This window comes from Limulus polyphemus, unplaced genomic scaffold (assembly GCF_000517525.1).
Source record: "Limulus polyphemus unplaced genomic scaffold, Limulus_polyphemus-2.1.2 Scaffold287, whole genome shotgun sequence".
NCBI lineage: Eukaryota > Metazoa > Arthropoda > Merostomata > Xiphosura > Limulidae > Limulus > Limulus polyphemus.
This window is the reverse complement of record NW_013665897.1, coordinates 345,829-368,106: the sequence shown is the minus strand read 5'-3', so window position 1 is coordinate 368,106 and position 22,278 is coordinate 345,829.

Below are 22,278 nucleotides of genomic sequence, written 5' to 3'. Positions count from 1 at the left end.
CAAGCATTATTAGTCTCAAAATGGGTTCCTCGTCATCGAATTTGAATACCTGAACAATATCGCCGTTGTTTTGTTTTTCATCATTTCTTTGCGCTCTAGAACAACAGTGACTAAACTAAAATCCAGTTAAGTTAATTACTCTTAAAAATCGCGAATCAAACATTAAGCATTATGTGAATACCTATATACATAAAACTCCTGAATGATTGATCGAATGTGATGTAATCACCTTAAACTGTATGTCGCCTCTTAAACCGACTGTGAATGAGTATACAGGTTTCCAGACCAACGTTGGTCTCGATCGAAATTCCATAGGTTTGTTCACTTAAGATATTAATTCACTTACAAGCATTATAAGGTGTTTGCATTCCAAATTTTTTACGAAAAACTAGTAATTGTGTATGCTCAAGGAAGTTGACTGCTGTTAAAGTTGTCTTGTTGAAATTGTCAAAAATAGTCGCCATCGAAGTGTTTGTCAGAAATAGAATTGCCATTCTCTATACTTTTGTATACAAACGAATTTAACATAAATATCAGGTTGAGATCCTTTTGTTAGTGCTGTTTCACCCTTTCTTTGTGATTTTTTTCTTTCCAAATAGCTTGTCAGGTTATCAGGCTTGTATGTTGTTAGGCACGAAGTGACTGAAAGTGGTAAATATACTGTTCTCCAATACAATCTCACAACTTAGCTGCTTACTTTGAAGAGTGCTGTCATTTGCCATGCGCGTCTAATCCTTCAGTACAACGTGCAACTGACGCTCCTGTTCCCCCAGCTACCATCACACTGACATTTCGCTCGTGCAAGTCGCGGATGAAAGTGACAGTTGTCGGTTTTTCTAAGACATTGAGTACCACGAGGACGCGAGCTCCACGCTCTGCAGCTCTCGCGCGTCAGTGCCTTCTACTTACTAGTTCTGACAAAGCCTAATTAAATGCGCCGAGAAATGATGATTAATTTGATATATTTTTCGCCTTTCGGTATAAGTTTTGCTATCGGGAGCAATTGTTGGAGTGACATTTTCCTCAAGAAAGTTCCAGTTCCTCAAGTTTGGTATCAAGAGAGCCTCTGTCAATAAAGTAACATGAGAAATGACCGTTGCAGAATGTCAGAGACTCTAATGAAATATTTTTAACACACGATTCAAGAACTAACAGCACTTTATTGTTTCCATAATCGCTGCCATAATTTTAATGTATGTTTGTAATATTTCATTCATTCATCTGTCCACCTGTCTTCCTTACAATATAGAAATAAAATATATCAATTAATAAGTAAGATTTATCTGTGTGTAAGTTTTTTGTTTATCTAAATCAAAATATTTAACTGTCTACATTTGTTCTTTAGTCCATGTTTCCAAGGAATCAGTAGGTTACCTACTTACAACGCTAAAATCCGGGGTTCGTTTCTTATCGGTGGACAGGGCGCAAATAGCCCATTTTGTAACTTTGCACTAAAACAAAACGACAGTAATCTTTAGTCAGTGTATCTATTGTCTTCCAATGTCTCTAAGTGTCTCTTTACTATGAGACGGACGTGCCCCATTGGTTTAAATCTTTCTGTATAAAAACTATAGAATTCTTGAATAATTTCTGCTTTTTGATGAATCCAGTATTTTAACATGCAATATTTTAGTTAATACAATATAGTTTTATGGGGAAAGATTCATAATGAATGGCTTAATTTTTTCCTTCATTGACTCAACTAGAGGCAAATATACGCATCGGAAGCAAAATGTGTGTGTGGGGCAAATGTCTGAGTGAAGAAAGCCTGTCAAAGCCAAAGACAGCGGAAACTAGGAAGTTTCGAAAACTTTGAAGCAGGATAGGCCAAAACATGACGGAAATCTAGGTAAAACACCTGCTAAATCAATTTGAAAATAGACATTTTATCAATCAACCTGCATTGTCTTTTACGTTTTCCCTTGATTTCTTAACTTTTTCTTTTTGACGTTCTTTCTTTTTTACCTCCAGCTATTAAACTCATTTCAAAATAGTTATTTGTTTATATAGCGAGTCATTATTTTGGACTAAAAACTCAATCCAATTTGTGCAAATCGTAAACCTGTCAAAACTGATGGGAGTTAAGGGGGGGGGGAGCCAAGTTGGTGCGGGTTCTCCTTGTTGAAGATGGTTGCCCTAGTCCTCCTGCTACCCATATTTTTCGTTATTTCTTACCAAGTAGAGAAATACAGCGATTTAGATTTCTATTAAAGTAAAATGAACTGATCCAGATTCTATTAAAGAGCCCCCCAGTAGCGCAGCGGTATGTCTGCAGACTTACAACGCTAGAATCCGAGTACAGATAGCCCACTGTGTAGCTTTGTGCTTAATTACAAACAAACACATCTATTGAAGTAGTAAGAACTGATCCAGATTCTATTAAAGTAGTAAGAACTGATCCAGATTCAAACCAGTTGGTTAGAGCTTCTGTCCGGCTAAAAGGACCTTGGTTCGAATACATGCAGTTTGCACGTCTTCACAGATTACAAATCCCTGGGCACACTAGCCATTTGACCACGCACAACCGAGAAAGGACTAGTTGGAAACTCCTAGACTTAAGCCCACGATATACCCCTGAACACTCCGCCTCTTTAGCAATGGCACTTTATAAAAGTACAGTCAACCTCGCTACTCGGTTAAGAGTAGCGTTGTAGGCAGCGGGTGCTATTGTCTAGTTGCTCTACATCTGGTCAGGAGCTCTAAATTAAGGGCAGCTATGCTAAATCTCTGTGATTTCTAATTTGGCCATTCATATGCGTATAAGGAATTGTTTCGGCTGAAAATTCTATATCTTTTTTTCTCTCTCTGTCTGGTAACATATAAAAACAACTACTTTTATAAGAACCTGTGAACCATTTACTGTTTTTTTTTTTTAAACCCAAGTTAGTTAAACAGATGTTTGCTTTGTTTCTTTTATAGAAATGCGCGCAAAGCTACACGAATTTTGAAGTGATAGACAATAGGGAATACAATTAGTCAACACCATGCACCCGCAATTAACTCTTGGGCAATTAATGTCAGACTGAATAGTAAGATTCGGCTGTCACATTCGTAACACTTCAACAGCCAGAATCTGTGGATTTTGATTTGGGGGGGCGAGGGGGGGTAGTAATGAATCAGAAAACCTAAGATCCACAGTCCGGCACACTAATTGTCATAAAGTAAACGTAGTATTTATGAGATGCTCCTACCAAACTAAACACGACTAATGGAAGAAGGGCTATATATTTGCGAGTTTCCGTGATGAAATGCTTCTCAAAGTAATTTAGTTTACATTGTTACTATACTGAAAAGTCTTGCTGTATATAGAATAAATAGTATTATGCTATCTTTGGGTAATCTTTTGTGAGGATATAACTTAACATTTGTTTCCAGGGTAATGACTTTATATCTTTCAAGACCTCGCAATGAAATGTGTATCTGCCAAGTGAGATTTCATTTTGAAAACTTATTCTATTATTTTCTCGAACCTTCATACTTACTACAAAACTGATAAAATTTGCCTCGTTTGCTAATAACAAAAGAAGTGGAGTATCAATTGCATAAAAAGAAAGCTGGAACTGAACTGGAAGAGACTCAAAAATGTGTGATTTTTAAAACTGTTGAAATCTTATTTTAAGTAAAACAAATAACCGATAATATATATATAACTCTTTAAAATTTCTGACTCTATAAACTCAAAAGAAAACCAAACAGGATGCTCAGTTAAACAAATGCATCTGGAAGAGATAGTTTAGAGAAATATTGGAAAGTGCAATAAGATGTAAGAATACAGAAGGAAATCGTTAAGTAAGCGATCCATACATCTTTCTTGACGTGTTTGATCCCTTTTTTCTAAGTTAATGGTAATGAATATCTATCTGTCTATCTATATTGGTGGCAAAGCTACTCTGCAGAATAAAAATATTTGTAGTAACCGAAATACGTCTTCATACAAAAATACGTTTTCATTTTAAAGTATATTTGCTGTTAATATATCTGGAACGAAAATACCATATATTGTTTTATCGAACGTTATTTAGAGAAACTGGAGTTCACTAGGTGCTTTTTCTTGGTTGAAAAACTGATCTCTTTTTTTATTTTGTTTTAAAACACTTAGAGAAAAATGAGTTTTGAAATCGCTTTATAAACAAATAAATTGGGAAGTAGATCCATTTATGATCCAGTTTTTTAAAAAACACTAAAAAAATAACATTTTTTTTAAATAGTTTATAAGAAGCAAGTTTTGTTTATGAATTTACCAGTAGCATATTAATCCATTTGATACAAATGAATTGTTAACGAAACGTTATGTTATGTAAGCTACGTTTGTATTTTTTTAATTATGGCAAAGCTACTAAGGTTTTTTAAACTACTGATCAGAGAGAAGGCAGCCAGTCAGCAGCAGCCTCCAACCTACCATCCACGCCAAGTTTTATAACGCACCCACAGCTTTAAGTGCGGAGAACATTTTGTAGTATCGCACAGTTTCGAATCCACCTCTTCAGCTCCGAAATCCAGAGTTCTACCGAAGGGCCAACCCGCGCCCTATATACAGAAAGGAGATAAATATTAATAGAGAAAAAAAACAAGAACAGAAGATCAAATGTGCAAGTTTAAAACGCATTAAGTTTTGAGTTGCTGCAACTTTTACTAAACTGGTAAAGAGCCGGCACGTATAATATTAGATAGTAAACCGCTACAGCGTAGGTGTACAGACTATATTACTTATCAGTATTTTTCACAATGTTTAATGTGCCTTTATGTACATGCCAATGAACTTCTAACTTGAACGTACCCTAAAGCTGTGAGTAAATATATGCATTCTGTTAAACTCAGCTCTATTTCATTTGCAACTACTATGGCAAGTGCAAATAATACAGTTTATTGTTCATATTGTTACTTTTATTACTATCCATTACTTCCCTGATGACGACGAGTCCAACTGAAGTAACTATATATATATATAGTAAAGACGACTGATATGGATATTAAAAATTGTATCTAAAGCACAAAATAAGTAACAACGTTTCGATCTCCTTAGCTCGTAATCAGGTTAAAGAAAGTCATTCTTAACCTGATGATGACCTAAGGAGGTCGAAACGATGATAGTTACTTTATGTTTTAAATAAAGGTTTTTAATTTCCATTATTTTGTCAAGACCATATGGTAAAACGTGAAACTATGCCACAAGCACATCACACATGTTGACGCGAAGTTTAAAGATTATTTATGCCCTATGTTTGTAACAAATGTTTGTAAGCGCGAAATTTGTCTTTTGATAAAAACCGACAAACAAAGAAGCTCCAAGAGTTGTTTTTTTTTTATTGATTTCGAGCAAAGCTACCCAAGGGCTATAATGCACTAGACAGCCTAAATTTTGAAGTATTATTCTAGAGGGAAGGCCACCAACCATCAACTCGTGGGTTACTTTTATCGAATAGTGAAATATGATCGTCACTCTTATAACACACCCAAAGAGTGAAGCACGATTTAGTTGCTGTTTTTTTTTGTTTTTTTTTGCGGTGACAAGGTATGAACCACAAAACACCGGATCCACAGTCCGTCACGCGAAATAAAGCACTGGACCGCGCCTGACCCAACGCTAAGGGTTTGTTTGTTTGCATGTATGTTTCATAGCAAAGCCATATTGTGCTATCTGCTTCGTCCACCGCGGGAAATCGAATCCCGGATTTTAGCGTTATAAGTTCATAGACTTACCGCTGTCCCACCGGGGGACACGCTGAGAGGAACAGGACAACTCATGTACGAAATTTGGTGAATAAAACTATATTACTTGTGTTATTAAATATAATAATGCTTGTGGTCCGGTTCATCTAACTTCTGTGACGACGTTAATTATCTACATGAATTTATCTACGACGTTAATTATCTACATGAACTTATCTTGCAGCCAGAGATATAAAGAAACAGGTCAAAAGGAACAGTCGATCACACCACCACAACCACTGCCAAATAAGGCTGTTTTTAAAAACTCACTTGAAGGTTTTTTTTCTCACTTGTACAAAATAATGTTCATATGGGATTTTAAGCATCTGTATAATGTTCTGTAAAATGAAAAATAAACATTCCATATTTAATTAAAATAATTAGTAATAAAATATTTTAACAATTTAAAGTACGCGTAATGATCAGAAAATTATATTAACAAAACAACAACAAAAAAACCATTGTATTAAAGTTACGGGTGCAAGTCTGTTTAAAGTGGTTCAACAATTAACAACTTTTTCAAAGCTTACCCAACTTACTAACACTTGACACACAGGCAACATTAAGAGACTCAAAATGTAATCATAAAACTGCAAGGGATCAACTAAAGTTATTTCCCATGATGCTTTAACCGAACAATATTTTTTTTGTTTACAATTTTCACCGACTCGTTCAAGCTAGTGATTTTTTTTCTTCATTTTAAGGTTTGAGTTTCACAATCAACATTTTCTCTCTATCATAGATATTCACGTAATTAGTCCAAAAATATATGCTTGATGTTTCTTTTTTTTTTGCAAAAAAAAATAAAATAAAAAATAATTTATCTTTAAGAAAGCTTTTTCAATTTGATCTGTATTTTGAAAAGAATTCAAAAACTAAGTTTCGTGATAAATTGAAAAATGTTAGATGCATTATCCGCACTCGAATGAAACTCATTTTTTGAAATGTTGCCTAAATGAAAGCTAGTTTTTAGTTGTTGTTTTTTTTTTACCTTAACTCTTCAATAACCAGCGACTTATTAGCTTCGTCGGTTTTTAAGAGAGTAATAACTTAGTGTTATTAGCTCTCTTTAGATTCCGCTTGTAGCATATTTTAGCTTTTTTTTTTCGTAGAAAAATCTAACATATTCTAAAGAAAATGGATTGTTCAAGTATTATTATTTCAAGCCTCGTGTAAACAGTGAAAGTGTGAAAGGGCGACACTGCAAACCTTTGGCTAATCACACCAAACCGTTTTCAGTAAAACCTTAAATTTTTATTACAATTCATAAATTGTTCTTTAATCAAATTATAACGCCATTTTAAACGGATTTTCTAAACACTTTCAAACTCTGCTTCGTGTTCCAGCATAATATCTGCGTCTTGGAAGTTGCTTGAAGTCTGAGAAGTGTTCATGCAAGCCTTGAAGAACGTTCTGCAACTTTGATGGAATCCGTTCAGCTTGCTGTTAATGTGCTGTGTATTTTACTCCCAAGACAGATATTTCAACATTAACTTGGCAGTCGGTTGGAGCAACGGCAGTATTTACGAGAAAAAGAAGCATTCTGTATGATTCGCGGACGTCACTTTGGAGCTAAATTGCTCGAGTTCTTAACGCGCGCGGGATAGATATGATCTTACTACAGTTCGTTCATTTGCATTTACGTTGAATTACGACAGCAGCAAGTGAGCGTTCATTTGGAGCTTGTGGCGCAAGAGCGTCTAGTAGTTAGCAATAATAGCAGAATGTGAATTGTCAGGCCAAATGAAAAGTGAAAGGCTTGGTCAATATATTTAAATATATATGTGCGTATATACATCTATATTGCAATTCTCAGATACTTAAACCCCAGCCTTTTTTGCTCTTGAGATAGCAGAGAAGAAGTGTTGTATATAGTGATAATTCTATATGAATATTACCATTTTATGTTTCTCTAGAAACTGCTTTTCTCGTCTTATCGACAACATTTGGTTTTAACACATGACAACAATGTAAAATATGACCTCTGCATAATCTTAGTAGGTGATTTTTGGAGCTGTGCCGCACATAAAATTTCCAAATTCTGCTCTACGTGGTCGCTAAGGGAAATGAAAACAACTTTATGCGCAAAATAAAAGACATGCGTTTGTTTATATTGTGTTTGTTTATGTGGTAAGGTCAAGTTTCGAAATTAAACCATATTAAACAAAAATAAAATAGTCCTCGTCTTTATATGATTCAACTATGAAATGAATAGGTTAAAAGGAACGCATTCGTCCCAAAAGAGCTTAGTGATAATTTTTCTCGATGCTCTGCAATATTACTTGTATTTATTCAAGAGTAAAGCAATGACTTGCATGGCTGAATATCCAAATTAAAGCTCGTGGGTAATAAGAATAGACTGCTGCCCAACAAGCAGGATGCAAGAAACTTCTTCTCTGAAGAGCTTATCAATCAAGTTTCCCGCTGTTTCGAGAACATCGTCTCTAACTTTATGTTACAGGATTAGTTATGACCATGTGCATCTGGTACCCGAATCATCAGTTTCAGAATTGGAGAATATTTTATTACCCCAACCACTCTTTGTGGGAGGAGCAATTCAATGCTCACATACACGAATGGCTCTATGTTGTTTTATGAACATTAAAAATTTCATAATAATTATGAGGACCAAATCAACATAATTTCACGAGTTTTATATGGTGATTAGTAATAATCTATTAAAAGTAAACTAAACAAGACCAATCCAACTCACGGAACGTTAAATTACATCATTTAACAGATGAGTACAAACATACTTATGAGAGATTCCCTAGGTGGCTCAGTGGAAGGTCTAAGGGCTTATAACGCTAAATTTAGGGTTCGATACCTGCGATGGGCAGATCACAGACGGCCCATGTGCTCTACATACCTGTAAGCAACTTCTTACAGTGTGTGAGTATACATTCTACCCAGGTAGAAATATTGTATACTCTGCCATCTTTAAATATGTTCAAGCACTTTTAGTAATTATTTTAACACAGAAACATTGTTCCGCTGGAGAGGGGACATTTTATTGGTGTTATTACTTCTATTTTTAGCTTACATACATAAATGAAACATCAACGCAAACATGAGTGAAGGTGCTCTAGGGACATTGTACATGGATATGGCGAAGAATGAAATACCATTTCTGGCTAATCTACTTCTCCGTGATGTTGTGGTGAGCCTGATCGTTATATATATATATATATTTGTACACATACAAACACACAAAAAAAGGCAATAAAGCTGTTGTATTCGGTGTGAATTTTAGTATGTTGATGAAAGAATTAAAATTATCTATCCAGACAGAAACACAATTATACTGCTAGTTTTAACAAACAACACGCTTTAAACAATTATACACAATCCTTTTTTTTCTTCTGTAAACTGTGCTATCAAACATTTTACGTACAACACAATTTTTTTTACTACAAAACCAATTTTACTTTATTTAACACATTGCTGCATTCTATTTCTCCTTAATAAGAAATTTCCACAAATTTAAATATTTAAACAACGTTTTGCCTGATTAGCGTGTCGGGCTGCTGATCTAAAAGTCCAGGACTCGAAACATGATGCTGCTAAACATGTTTCACACTTTCATCTGCAGTAGCGTCATAAAGGTGACAATCAACCTCATTTCTCCGTTCCAAAGGCCGAAAAAAAAACTGCTATTATTGGCTGGCTGGTTGACCTTCCTTTGGTCAAGTAGTCCAAAATTCCGGACAACTATATCTGACTAGGCCGTTTATCCCACGTGCACCTGATATGTTGTTCAGGTTGAAAATTTCAATTTTATCTAACCTATTTTTTTAGAATTCCTTAAATAATCATCAGACTATGTATAGATAACATTCTTAATATGTAAACCTTCATTACAATATTTAATGCTTTTAATTCACCTGCATCTAAGTTATTTCAAACCTATGAACGCCCTATATCTAATTATCTAACTCACTAAAACTACTAAACTTGACCTATCAACCTTTTACCAGATTAAATTAGCTCTCGGAATTGCATCGAGTTAAAAAATTACACTTAGTGAAATTACTAATTCTATCAAGTTAAGCTTAATTCTACAAAATAACGACTTCGTACAACCCCAGCCTTGGTCGTTTTACAGAGCTCAACCTAATTCTACGCGATCCCATCCAATGACCATGAGAGAGAGAGAGAGACTACTGCGGAAGGAGAAAACGTCAGTTACTGGATCATCCCTCCGTTTACAAGAAAGAACAGCATAACTATTCTCTAGTTCTTGGAAAAAGTCAGGAAAGTTGGTACCTTAGATCTTCATTGATGCCCATGATGTCTAGACATATACGCGTACAACCAGTATTCCATTTTAACACCAGGAAGAAAAATTAGTTCACAATCAAGTTTTAACTAATATTCAATCATAATATCACCATTATATATATTCAAGCAGTTGAAACTACACCAAACCATACCAAAAAAGGTTTACTGATTTTAATTTATATTACAATACTTTCTAACAAAATTATATTAACTTAGGAATGTAAATATATGGATATTTAAATATGCATACTTGAATTCATGCAGACTGTCTCCAGATTACACTCACACACATAACTTTATAGTCATAACGAAACTTCGCCCCACCCCCATCCCCAGTTGCTCAGTGGTAAGTCTGAAGGGTTATAACGATGCCCTTAGTGGGCAAAACACAGCTAACTGTGTAGCTTTGTGCTGAATAACAAAGAAACAAAAACAAAACCTTATAATCTAGTCAGACATTAAGTGATTTCATGTGATCTTATGGAAATATTTCCATCATTTTAGATATATATATTATCCCATAATATACATCTGCATTAGTTGGAAGATTGTGTTCTGTGACAGTACAGATGGTTAGATAAAACAGTTATAGAAGTATTCCATAAGTTATTTATTATTACTTCTTTGTGTTTTTTTTCCTAACATGAAAACACGTATCACTACAAAGCCTTTATACATGCATGTAAGCTATTCCATAACCTACCTATATGTTGCGAAGAACCGCGTGTAAATATGAAGTTATTTGATAATTTTATTGCATAGTTTTCTAAAGCACATGTTCCAGCTTGTCCCTGATATTTTTAAGCGTGATATCTATTACTAAAATTAAGTATTTTTTTTTGTATTATTTTCTATTCTATCACTTCAATAAAGTGTTCTAAATTCTTAGTTCGTTTCGGCTTTTCTTCGCAGGAAATAAATCACCTACACCGTGCCAACTCATCACAATACAACAAAGTGTCCAAAACCATACATCTCTTTTGAACCCAGCACGCTCTGTACGACACGTAAGTTATACAGCCTAACGGAGGTAATTTTTTCTCTAACGGACTATGAGCGAATAGATAGACAGATAGATAGATATAAATATACACTGTGAATACCTTATATGCTAGCTCATTCGTCAAGAGTTTTGTAAAAATGCCAGCACCAAACTTTTAGATTGCCACCGAGGGCTGCAAAGAAAGCAGTCTAGCTTTCATATGTCAAGTCCATGTTACGACAATAGATAAAATACGACTTGGGTCTGTCAGGAACATGATGACTAATTTGAAATATGTCTTTTATCTGACATGGCCTTTATTTCGTTCTACTGGGGCCTCGGTTGTCAACTACGATGACGAACGTCGAGCCATGTAATCTTTGTGTTAAAACTACGACGTGTGTATAGAGCTGGTTATACTTCTTCCCAAACTCTGAAAAAAACTGAATCACCATATTTACATTGTATGGAGAATCCCATACACTTTAGACCTGCAACAAACTTTTTCTCAGCTCTATACCTTCTATTCTGTATAATATTTTCTTCCATCTCATGAAAACTGTTTAGATGTACAGTCACAAATCAAAACGTCTGAAGTTTCTTTTTTTTTATATTATAATTCGTATCTACCACAAACTAACCGATTGAGAATTCTTAGAACACTAGTCAAGAAAACGTTGACTAAATAGATTTATTACTTGGAGCCCCCAGTGGCACAGCGGTATGTCTGCGAACTTGTAACGCTAGAATCGGGGTTTCGATACCCGAGGTGGGCATAGCACAGATAGCCCATTGTGTAGCTTTGTGCTTAATTACTAATAAACAATTACTTGGAACTGATATAATTAAGAACAATCGTTTCTAAGTGGTGATAGTTGTGGGTTAATTAGAATTACTTAGATAAGTAATGTAACAAAAAAAAATCCATATAGACGCAAGATTTACTGAAACAGATATATCTAAAGAAACTTTAGGATCAATAGTAACCAAAATTATTGTTACTTTTTCTTGCAAGTCTGTGGTGAGTTTGGGGAGGAGAGGGTTAAGGATTTCAGTTTAGATTTTTAGTTCTAATATGAATATTGTGCACTTGAAGAATTTGTCCAGTCTGTTCTTTTCGATTATCAATAATGCACTTAAAAATGTCCTTTTAGATCTAGCTGGTATAGAGAACTTTACAGTATACGTTAGGGTTTTTTTTTACCTTTTGATCGAAGCTTTCTCAGCGAGGTGGTTGATTATATATATATATATATATATGTATATATTGCTAATTATATTTCTGATTGTATAAGTTCGCCCCCCAGTGGCACAGCGGTATGTCTGCGGACTAACAACGCTAGAAACCGGGTTTCGATACCCGTGGTGGGCAGAGCACAGATACCCCATTGTGTAGCTTTGTGCTGGATTCCAAACAAACGTATAAGTTATTGTTATTAAAATGTGGATGGAGAACTGAAAGAGGTAAATAACACAATGTACCTAATACACATTACAATACAACTATAACTGCTTTGAAGATGTGCAGAGCCGATGCAAGCACTAGTCACACTAGGCAGTTATCTAAGGCGTCAATATATGAAGAAACACAAATTTTGCGGGCGAAAATAATACTCTCTGGGCAGTAATAGCAAAACTGTCCGTGAAGACAGTTGCCATGTGCCATATCTGGCATTTCAGATTTTACAAATACTTTTCGGAAAAGTAAAGTTTTGATTCTCAGTTTTGTCTTAGCAGCATTTCCTTACGACACTTATTACATAGTTTAATATAACTACGTAGACTATGCTATTTATCCAGAGCCATTAAAAGGTGTAGAACAATAGATACTTACAGTTTTTATTATTTTATTTCAGGTAAAATAAAATCAATACATTGGGATTTTTAACTTTTTTGTTGTTTTTTTTAATTTTGCGCAAAGCTACACTAGGGCTATCTGCGCTAGTCGTCCCTAATTTAGCAGTGTAAGACTAGAGGGAAGACAGCTAGTCATCACCACCAACCGCCAACTCTTGGGCTACTCTTACCAACGAATAGAGGGATTGACTGTCAAATTATAACGCCCCTACGGCTGAAAGGGCGAGCATGTTTGGTGTGACGGGAATTCGAACTCGCGATCCTCAGATTGCGAGTCGAGCGCCTTAACCACCTGGCCATGCCGGGCCAACTTTTTTTGATAATTGCATATTTTGCTATACATTGGAGGAGGGGGCGCACAGGTTGAAAGTTTGCCTAGGGTACCAAATACCCTTGCACCGGCCCTGAAGGTGTGTTTCGTATTTGAAAGAAAACATTTATCTGGACAATTGGATTAATAATGTAACATCACAAACATTTCATAAGACAATCGGTTTGTTTATTTATTTGTTCAAGATTGCCTGATAAGTTTTTTGTGTTTGGATATCCATCTATATTCCATTCTTCTAAAATGCTTGAAGTTTTGGTCGATTTTGAACCTATTGGTAAAAGTTTATATCATATCGACAAATTCAATAACGCGTCATCTAACAAAATTGACCGTGTAAATGATCAAAGTGTACAACACAACGTTTATGTGGCGGTATTTAGACCTCAAATGTTTTCATAAATGCGAAACCTAATCACAACTGAAACATATGTTGTTGTTTCTTTTCTAAGTTTCGTGAAGTTTTTCTTCTACTGTCTGTTTTAAATGCGGTAATTCTGGTCATTTGGCATTATGAAATGAATTTTGAAGCTTCATTTGTTTCTACTTGTGAATGACTTGTAATGCGAACAACCCTTGGTTTGCTTAACACAACATTACATAATATATAATATAATGCTTAGGGACAACAAGAGACCTACTGGTCCATCTAGGCTGTCCCATCCTTTAACCAAAACTAAAACTATTAAAACATCTTCAACCAGCCCTTATCATTCATATAGTTATCAGCTTTCTCGTAAACTCATTTAAATTTACTGCCTCCAAAACATCCGAAGGCAACCCATTCCAGAGGCCAAGTTGATTCCCACGCTGCCAAAATTTATACTTGTGACCCCTAGTACTACTATTCTCACTGTTAAATATAAAAAAAATATCATGCATCAACACTATCTTATGTATAATGTATAATCTTTTAAACCTCAATCAGATCCCCTCTAACTACTCTTTTTTTTCAGAGATCTTACCCTCTCCTCATATGACAACCCCTTCATTCCAGGCATCATTCTAGTAGCCCTCCTCTGAAACCTTTCCAACAATTCAATGTCCTTCCTAAGGTAAGGAGCCCAAGACTGAACACAATCTTTAAATGTGGCCTAACCAGTGACCTATACAAATAAATAATAACCTCTTTAGACTTGTATTCAGTATTTCTGTAAATACAACCTAAAATCCCATTTGCCCTATCACTAGCAACAGCACACTACTTGGATGGTTTAAGAGACTGATCAACAAGTATACCAAGAGCTCTTTCTTTTATAGCATTGTCATGGTTATTTCCATTCAAATTATACATATAAATAAAATTATAATAACCCACATGCACTATCTTGCATTTATTATACCTGAAACCCATCTGCCAGTTAATCGCCCAATCACTAACTGATTTAAATTCTTTTGTAAAGCAACAGCATCCTCCTCACAGCCAGTAACACCCAAGACCTTAATATCATCAACAAATTTAAGTAATTTAATAAGCATTTTCTCATCTATGTCATTGATGTAAATAAAAAAAGTAAAGGTTCTAAGACTGAGCCATGAGGTACCCCACTTGTGACATTAATACAGTTTTACTGAAATCCATTTATAACAACCCTCTGCTTTCTTCCATCCAGCTACTCTTTTATCCAAATAGCTAACTTATCCCCCACACCTAGAGAGATAATTTTTTTAGAAGACTTTTATGTGGTACCTTGTCAAATGATTTCTGAAAGTCCAGATACACCCAATCTACACTTTTACCCTCATCTACATAAGCAGTAACCTTTTCAAAGAATGTTAAGAGATTTTTAAGGCAAGATTTTCCCTTAGTAAAACCATGTTGACTAGCCAATAAAACTCTAAACATTGTTGAATGACTTTTCAAAGCATCTTTTATCAGACTTTCCAAAACGTTTTCCACAATTGATGTAAGATTAATGGGCCTATAGTTACTGGGACAATTTTCATCACCTCCTAAAAAGAGGAGTAACATTAGCTAGCTTCCAATCCTCTGGCACCTGCTCACTATTCAAGGACTGACAAAAAATAGTAGTAAATGGCTCACATTTCCAATCCTTAACCTACTTCAAAATCCTTGGGGAAATATTATCTGACCAAGGAGCCTTATATTCTTTTTTAAACTTCCCTAATTTGTTTTTTGACAAGCTCAGAATTAATGAGATCATCTTATTCGAACTTGTTTGCATCTATCAACTGTTCCAGATAAGGAATATTGCTAAAATTTTCATTAGTAAAAACTGAAGAGAAGCGGAATTTAAAAAAACAACCATCTCATAATCATCAGATACGAGCCTTCCTTTGGCATCCCTCAAAGGTCCTACCCCCCTCCTATCATTTTACTTACCCTTAATGTATCTAAATAAATCCTTATTGTTAATCATTACGTTTTCAGCCAACCTTTTTTTTTATAAATCCTTATGATGTTATAATTTCCTGTTTTACCAAATTTCTTCCCATGTCAGCAAAGTTATAGCGATAGGAAGACACCGCGACCATCTAGGTGGTTTGTTTTCCTATTGGTAAAACAATCGATCTTAAGTTAATGCATAAAAATTTTGTACAATGTTGAACCTACTGTACGGTTAAGGACAAGTGTAGAAAAACCACTTAGTATATAGCTTATTGTATTTTTGCAATATAAAATTCCCGCTTAATACAGTAATTATTGTAATTCTTATATTACAAGCTTCCATACATTGGGATACTGAATACTGCTGTAATCAGGACTGCATATAACCTTTAGCTAAAGAAAGGTACGTGATTTTAACAGTTTTATAAGACGAACATAGAAAAAATGGAGAAAATAAGTATAAGCTTGTGATGTAGAGCTATAGTGTTAAACCGAAATTTATCTATTTATTTTGTAGAATTGTAATTCAAACATTTGTAGTTGTTTGCTGATGCGGATAGTTTAATGACTCAGATATGCGGAATTAATTTTTGTGTTCGAGAGTTGAATGACATGTATTTTCTCCACGTGTCTGACATTTGGGCTTCACTTCGCCACATTTTCTACTTTATTTAACTGTACTCAGAAAATAGTGCTCCTAACACTTCGCTGTACAAACCTTTCTTATAACGTGTTTTATGTTTGAGTGAATACATAATTAGAGACGTTTTCAAAATAACTTCTTAACACATAGTATTATTTTCTGTATTCACTTCTAGTCATGTACAGAAAGTAAAAAAGTATTTATTGGAATTATTGCTTTATGGTATCTATGTCCATGCGTTGTAGTAAAGAAAATAACGATAACATAATATATTAATGGACTCTTTTTCATCAACTTACATTATATATGAGGAACCACTTCACGCTTTCGTTTCTTTTTATGGTTTTCAAAGTCATTATTTTTGCTCGCTTTGAGAGGTTTTTAGCAGTATTACAGTACTTGCTAAGTCTCTTCATATTTGGTTAAAATTAAATTGTGTGTTTGCATCTAAGTCTGTCAAATTATTAGGGTTTAGAACAACAACAACAACGAACAAAAAACATTTCTGGAGGTGGAATTAAAGAAGACTGATTTAGGTCAAAGGCCATAGTTAAATGTTATCTAAAAATAATTCATTCTTATTAGATTTAATTCATGTATATGTTCAGAGGAATATCATTTTAATTCAAAATTTATTAATTTATTTTTAAGTTCAGAGAAATTAAAAACCAACAGCTTTTTTCACTATAATTTTGCGTCAAGCGACGATGTCCGTTTCGCATGATGCAAAGGCTAGTGTATTGTTTTTCTTACCTTTAAGCCCACATTTGAAAGAAATTCTGGTTAGTTTCATAATACTGCTGTAACGTATTACAATTTCAAATGGCCTAAAACTGAGTTAACTTGTAATTTAGATTTCGTAATTAAATGAATACCGATATGTATTCAGTTTATTATATTTGCCAACAAGATTGATACACACACAGTTTTCTTTTTTTAATACAAATATATTTTAATATACAACCAATAATACAATTTACAATAACGATTATTACAAATAGTTATTATTAACAATGATTTATATACAAATGTTGTACAAATTTACAAGCAGTATAAAGTCTTCTTTCTAATGTGGAACTTCCTTGATATCTTATCGAGGGTTCACAATGAGCGAGTTAATTTCGAGTTGACGTAAGTAAAATTCACTTAACAGGGAGCTAGCTAGCCTTATAGTTCTCACTGATCACACGCCGATTAAAGGTAGAGTTTCCACCGATGACGTTAGGTAATATTTGCGTAAAAGTATTAATGTCCGATGTAAATTCACTGAAGTTAAATAGTTTGTGATGTTCGAAATTTATAAATGTTTTTGATCGAATATCTGAAGTTTTCCGATTAATAAGCGTAAGTCACAATTATAACTTCCGAAGTTTATAGCTTACCAACTATAGCAAACCAATAATAGATACTGTTTTTGGTGCGTCGCGTTGGTTATATTTATAGGTGTGGGGAGAATTTCTCGAAATTTCCGTTTACGTAACAATACTGACGCTAACACTAGCGTTTACGTACACACCTGTATTGTTGATTTTTACACTCGAGAATCTTCTACAACTTAAGAGAATAGGCGGGAATTTCGCAATACAGATTTAGCAGTATAAGTTATGTACATTTCTAAATATAAATTTAATTTAATCAAACATCGATATTAAAATAAATATATAATAATAACTCCGTCGCACTGCTTATATATCTAAATGTAGATTCCTTAGTATGACAATGAATATTTGCTTATCTGAATAACTATTAAAATAAGTTCCCTAGTTGTATTTTTCTGTATATTGAATTCTTCTTCTTCTCAAAGTCATTATTCTCTAAAAATTTTAAGCATTCTGTCATTTACAAGTTCTAGAAAGCGAGCTTCTTTCTTTCTTTGTACTGCATGATTCCATTACATGGTTATCATGATGTATTTTACCACCATGTATCCTGTTCTTTCCAAACAATTTGGTAGAAAAGACACAATGACCTCACTGAGGAATGATGTAAATTTTTATTGTTACAATTGAAGAAAATTATAATTTAGTTGTTACAGTTCACTGGAAAGTGTTGTCACGATCAAAACTTTTTATTATTATTATATTTCCGGCGATGATTCTATTACTATATTTTTAACATCAAAGAGCTTATCTTTCCATAATTATAAATGTGTCAGGATAAGATGATTTCTAACTTCGTAATAATCAAAAAGCGCCACTTAATGGGAAAACCGTGACTGTTTGAGATATTTCATGGGCTTGTAATTCCCAAACAAACAATACATTCAAAACAAATGCATAATCACCCAGTTGAAACTTAAACCAGATGAGACACGTGAGTGTGCTTGCAGACTCTGAAAGAACGTCCGACTTATCCTTCCATCCAAGTACGCCAGTCTCTCAGAACAGACGAAAATGCCTTAGGCCATTTACAGAAAACCCTTACTACAGGGGTTCCCGTCGTCTTACGCATAATGATCCATCCACAGAACTTGGCGTTAACTCCCACCCAAGCAAACAAACTTTTCCCTGCTGTTCACAGCAGGTTTGATGAAGTGGGCGGGTCTTTTCAAATTTGCCGCTGCATGGCGCTGTTAAGCCAATTAACTAGTTGTGTAAATCATTCTCTAAATACATAATTGGAGGTAGTTGTTTTATAATATACTGGTTATTATATTAGAGATAAACCTAGTCATTCTATCGAAGCAACAAGAGAGAGAAAGAAAGATAAAAAAAGGAATCAGAATATTTTAAAATCAGTTAAATAGTAACAGGCTCATGCATGGATCATTGCATACAAGTAACTCTCTTTGTGGGTACGTATTGATAAGAAGAAGACATTAAAAATTCCTCTTGGATTCAATTATATTACTAATTATTTTACAACGTGAGATTGCGAGAGTACTTTTGATCTTTCAGCTTCTAAAACAAAGGTGGAGCATACCAGTTTAAGTTGCTTGATATTTCTATTCTCGATAATCATGACACATACATACACAGCAACATGCAAAAACCCATTAGGCTTAACCATAGAAACAGATTAAATTAAGAAACCTAATCTCAATAGGAAACGGAACAAGAATTTTTAATCTACATTATTCATTTCTAAGAAAAATCGGCAAAAACACATAAATGTCTCAATCATGTTCAAGTTAGTTTACGTTGGATCCAGATGCACACGTTCTCAAGTAATTAAAATAATTATACGTTAGTTACTGCCTCCCCACTGCATGAAATGTCGCCCCCTTTTATTACCATCCTGGAAAACAAATGCTCTTCTAAGTTTTAATCGTGATGTTTTAACGCTATTCAGATTGATTTAATTTGATTATACATTATGTTATTCAAATCAGTTAACTTTAATTAAAAATCAGAATAAATCGACAAAAAACTTCAAAAAATCTAAACTATCACTAATCTTTCTCAGACTCATTTCAGAAGAACGCCAATGAGTTGCTTTTCATGTGTTGTGCCTTGGGTTTGCACAATATGTTAAACGAGAATTATGCAGTTTCATTCGCATAATGGAGGCCTGGAAACTCTCTCGTTCAAGATTTCCAATAAAATGTTTTGTTTTCCTTCTTTGAATTTATATATATGTCTATACTACTATAAAAAAGCCTTCATATGCAGTTTATGTGTCAAAGAAAGACGGGCGACACCGTTCCTAGGTGGCATCAAGGTAGAAATATAAATATTCCTAAGGTAAGCGATGCAACATTCTTTTTGGGAAATGAGGTTTTTACTTATTTTTATGTATATACATTCCCATTTTTGAAATCTCCTACGGATAAAAGCCCTGTTAATATACAATAACGCTCAGATGTGTTTATGTGTTGATATCTAATAGTCTCACATATTGTGTTATGTAACGTATTGCTTACTTCCAAAATATTTTTTCTTTAGTTTGACTTTGAAGTTCTTGCACAAGGTGTAATCCAAAACATTTTTTAAATTTCGCATAATCACCCATCATTAACACACTTATTTCAGTGTTTGAGAATTTTGAATGTGTGCACTAAATAGTGCAGAACCCATTTGTTTTATATTCCAGGCCTTTATTTTTGACTGTGGTCATTTTTACTTCTTCGCCCCTTGTTGGTTCAGTGTTGATGTTTTTTTCAGGCACTATCACCTGGTTGAGGAATCTGCAAAACAGTAATACAAATAAAAGAACGAGTTTACGTTTGGTGGGGTCATCAAATTGGTTTACTTCATTTTAAAAAGTTACTTGAATAACTGGGCAACATGAGCAAAGGCAAAAAAAAAAAAAAAGTAAATACTGCTTTCGTACATCTTTAAATTATTAGATAGATGTCGATCATTTATCGAATATTATTGAACCAAGTGTTTTAAATTTCATATTGTATTATATGTTCTATAAACTAGGTATATTTTAGGTTATTTGTAAACAAAAACTGAGGCGTTAGTTTTGTTAATCTCCTGTTTTCTATCATTATTTTAGCTCAGGAACTATCCAAGCCCATTTATTATTTGCTTTTGGGTGATTTGCCAACGTCTGTAGGAAAATAAATAACTGCTAACGTCAAATCTTAGTCCTATCACGATAGTAGTGGGTAGGCCTAACCTTTGGCTTTCATTATCAGCGGAACAGGATCTTGATTGTTTACATTTGGTTCCCACTACAAAAGAAATATACTCTTCAGAAAAGGTGTTAATTACAGATGTTTAGCTGTTCGTGACCAACGTGATAGCCAACAGTATTTTGTGGCAAACGAGTTCGGCGCCGCCGGCCGAGGAAGAATATCTAAAGGAGGAGAGAAGGTAAAAAGTCAGACAATTATTTTAGCATTCTCTTAAGACTTGACAGTTTGGCGGGAACTTTGATACGCCAGTTGATGGTGTTGTAATGAGGTTTGGGGAATGATTATCAGACTATAAAAATTGAAATTATCACGTTCATATTTGGCACTGACTATAATCGTGTACAAATCTGTTTTTTGGGTTGTTTTTTTCTTGTAGGGCGTAAGTAGACAACAAGTACAATAAAAACTTACCTTAAATGATTAATCTTTGTAGACACTTTTATGAGAATCTAAACCACTTAACAATGATCGCATCTTCCTATCGCGCTAAAACATCCCAAATTAAACTTGTGTGCACAGAACTCTTTGTTTCATTGTTTTATTGTGATATTCCTAAAGCGTTAGTTTTTCTCCTGAAACGCTTATGGATAAAATGAGAAAGTACGCGAGATTGTTTGACCATACCAGCAGAGAAATTAAACGTTACTGATTGGTATATGAAGTATCTGTATATTTCTTTATTTTAATTTTTGTACAAACAAGCAAAATGAAAAAAAAAAAAGCAGAAAGGAAAATTTAATTTTTTTCTTGTCCCCCGGTGGGACAGCGGTAACTCTTCGGATTTATATCGCTGAAATAAGGGTTTCGATTCTCCTTGGTGGACATAGCTGATCGCCCCTATGTGGCTTTGCTATAAGAAAACATACACATACACTCTTTTGTTTTTAGAATTTTCGCACAAAGCTAGAGGGAAGGCAGCTAGCCAACAGCACCCAATCTGAGCGAATAGTGTGATTTGACAACCACTATTATAACGCATATTATTGGCAACAGTGTATGAAGTGCAGTTTTGCGGCAACAGGACGCGAACCATAAATTCTTGGACTCAATGTCCTGATACTCTAACCATTAGACCACACACAGTTGTACTTTGGGGTTATAATGTAGAAATACAGATAGGAAAATTTTCATGTTACTTATCAGTATAGTACTGTCTTATTTCTTTGTTTGGTGCCGAAGTAAAATTGACTAATTATAGGCCAGCAATTTCAGCAGTTATGTGATGTTTGATACAAAGACTTGGAGATACTGAACTATTTGAGATTACAAAAACACGGCTTAATTAATCCCTTCAGTATGCACTACAAATTCGCGAAAGAACCTAGCTTACTCAAAGCACTCTGGTTGGCTAAGATATCACACAATAATAGTTTTAGAAATTAGTCCCTCTAAGTCATACAATCTATCCACTTCAGTGCGGAGAGACGATTTTTCTGACAAAAACTAACACATTTTAACATAAGTGTTGGTACAAATAAAGGAACAGAGTAACAAATCTTGTTGCATATTTCTACATAGAAAAGTTCCAAAGTAAAAGGTTTTT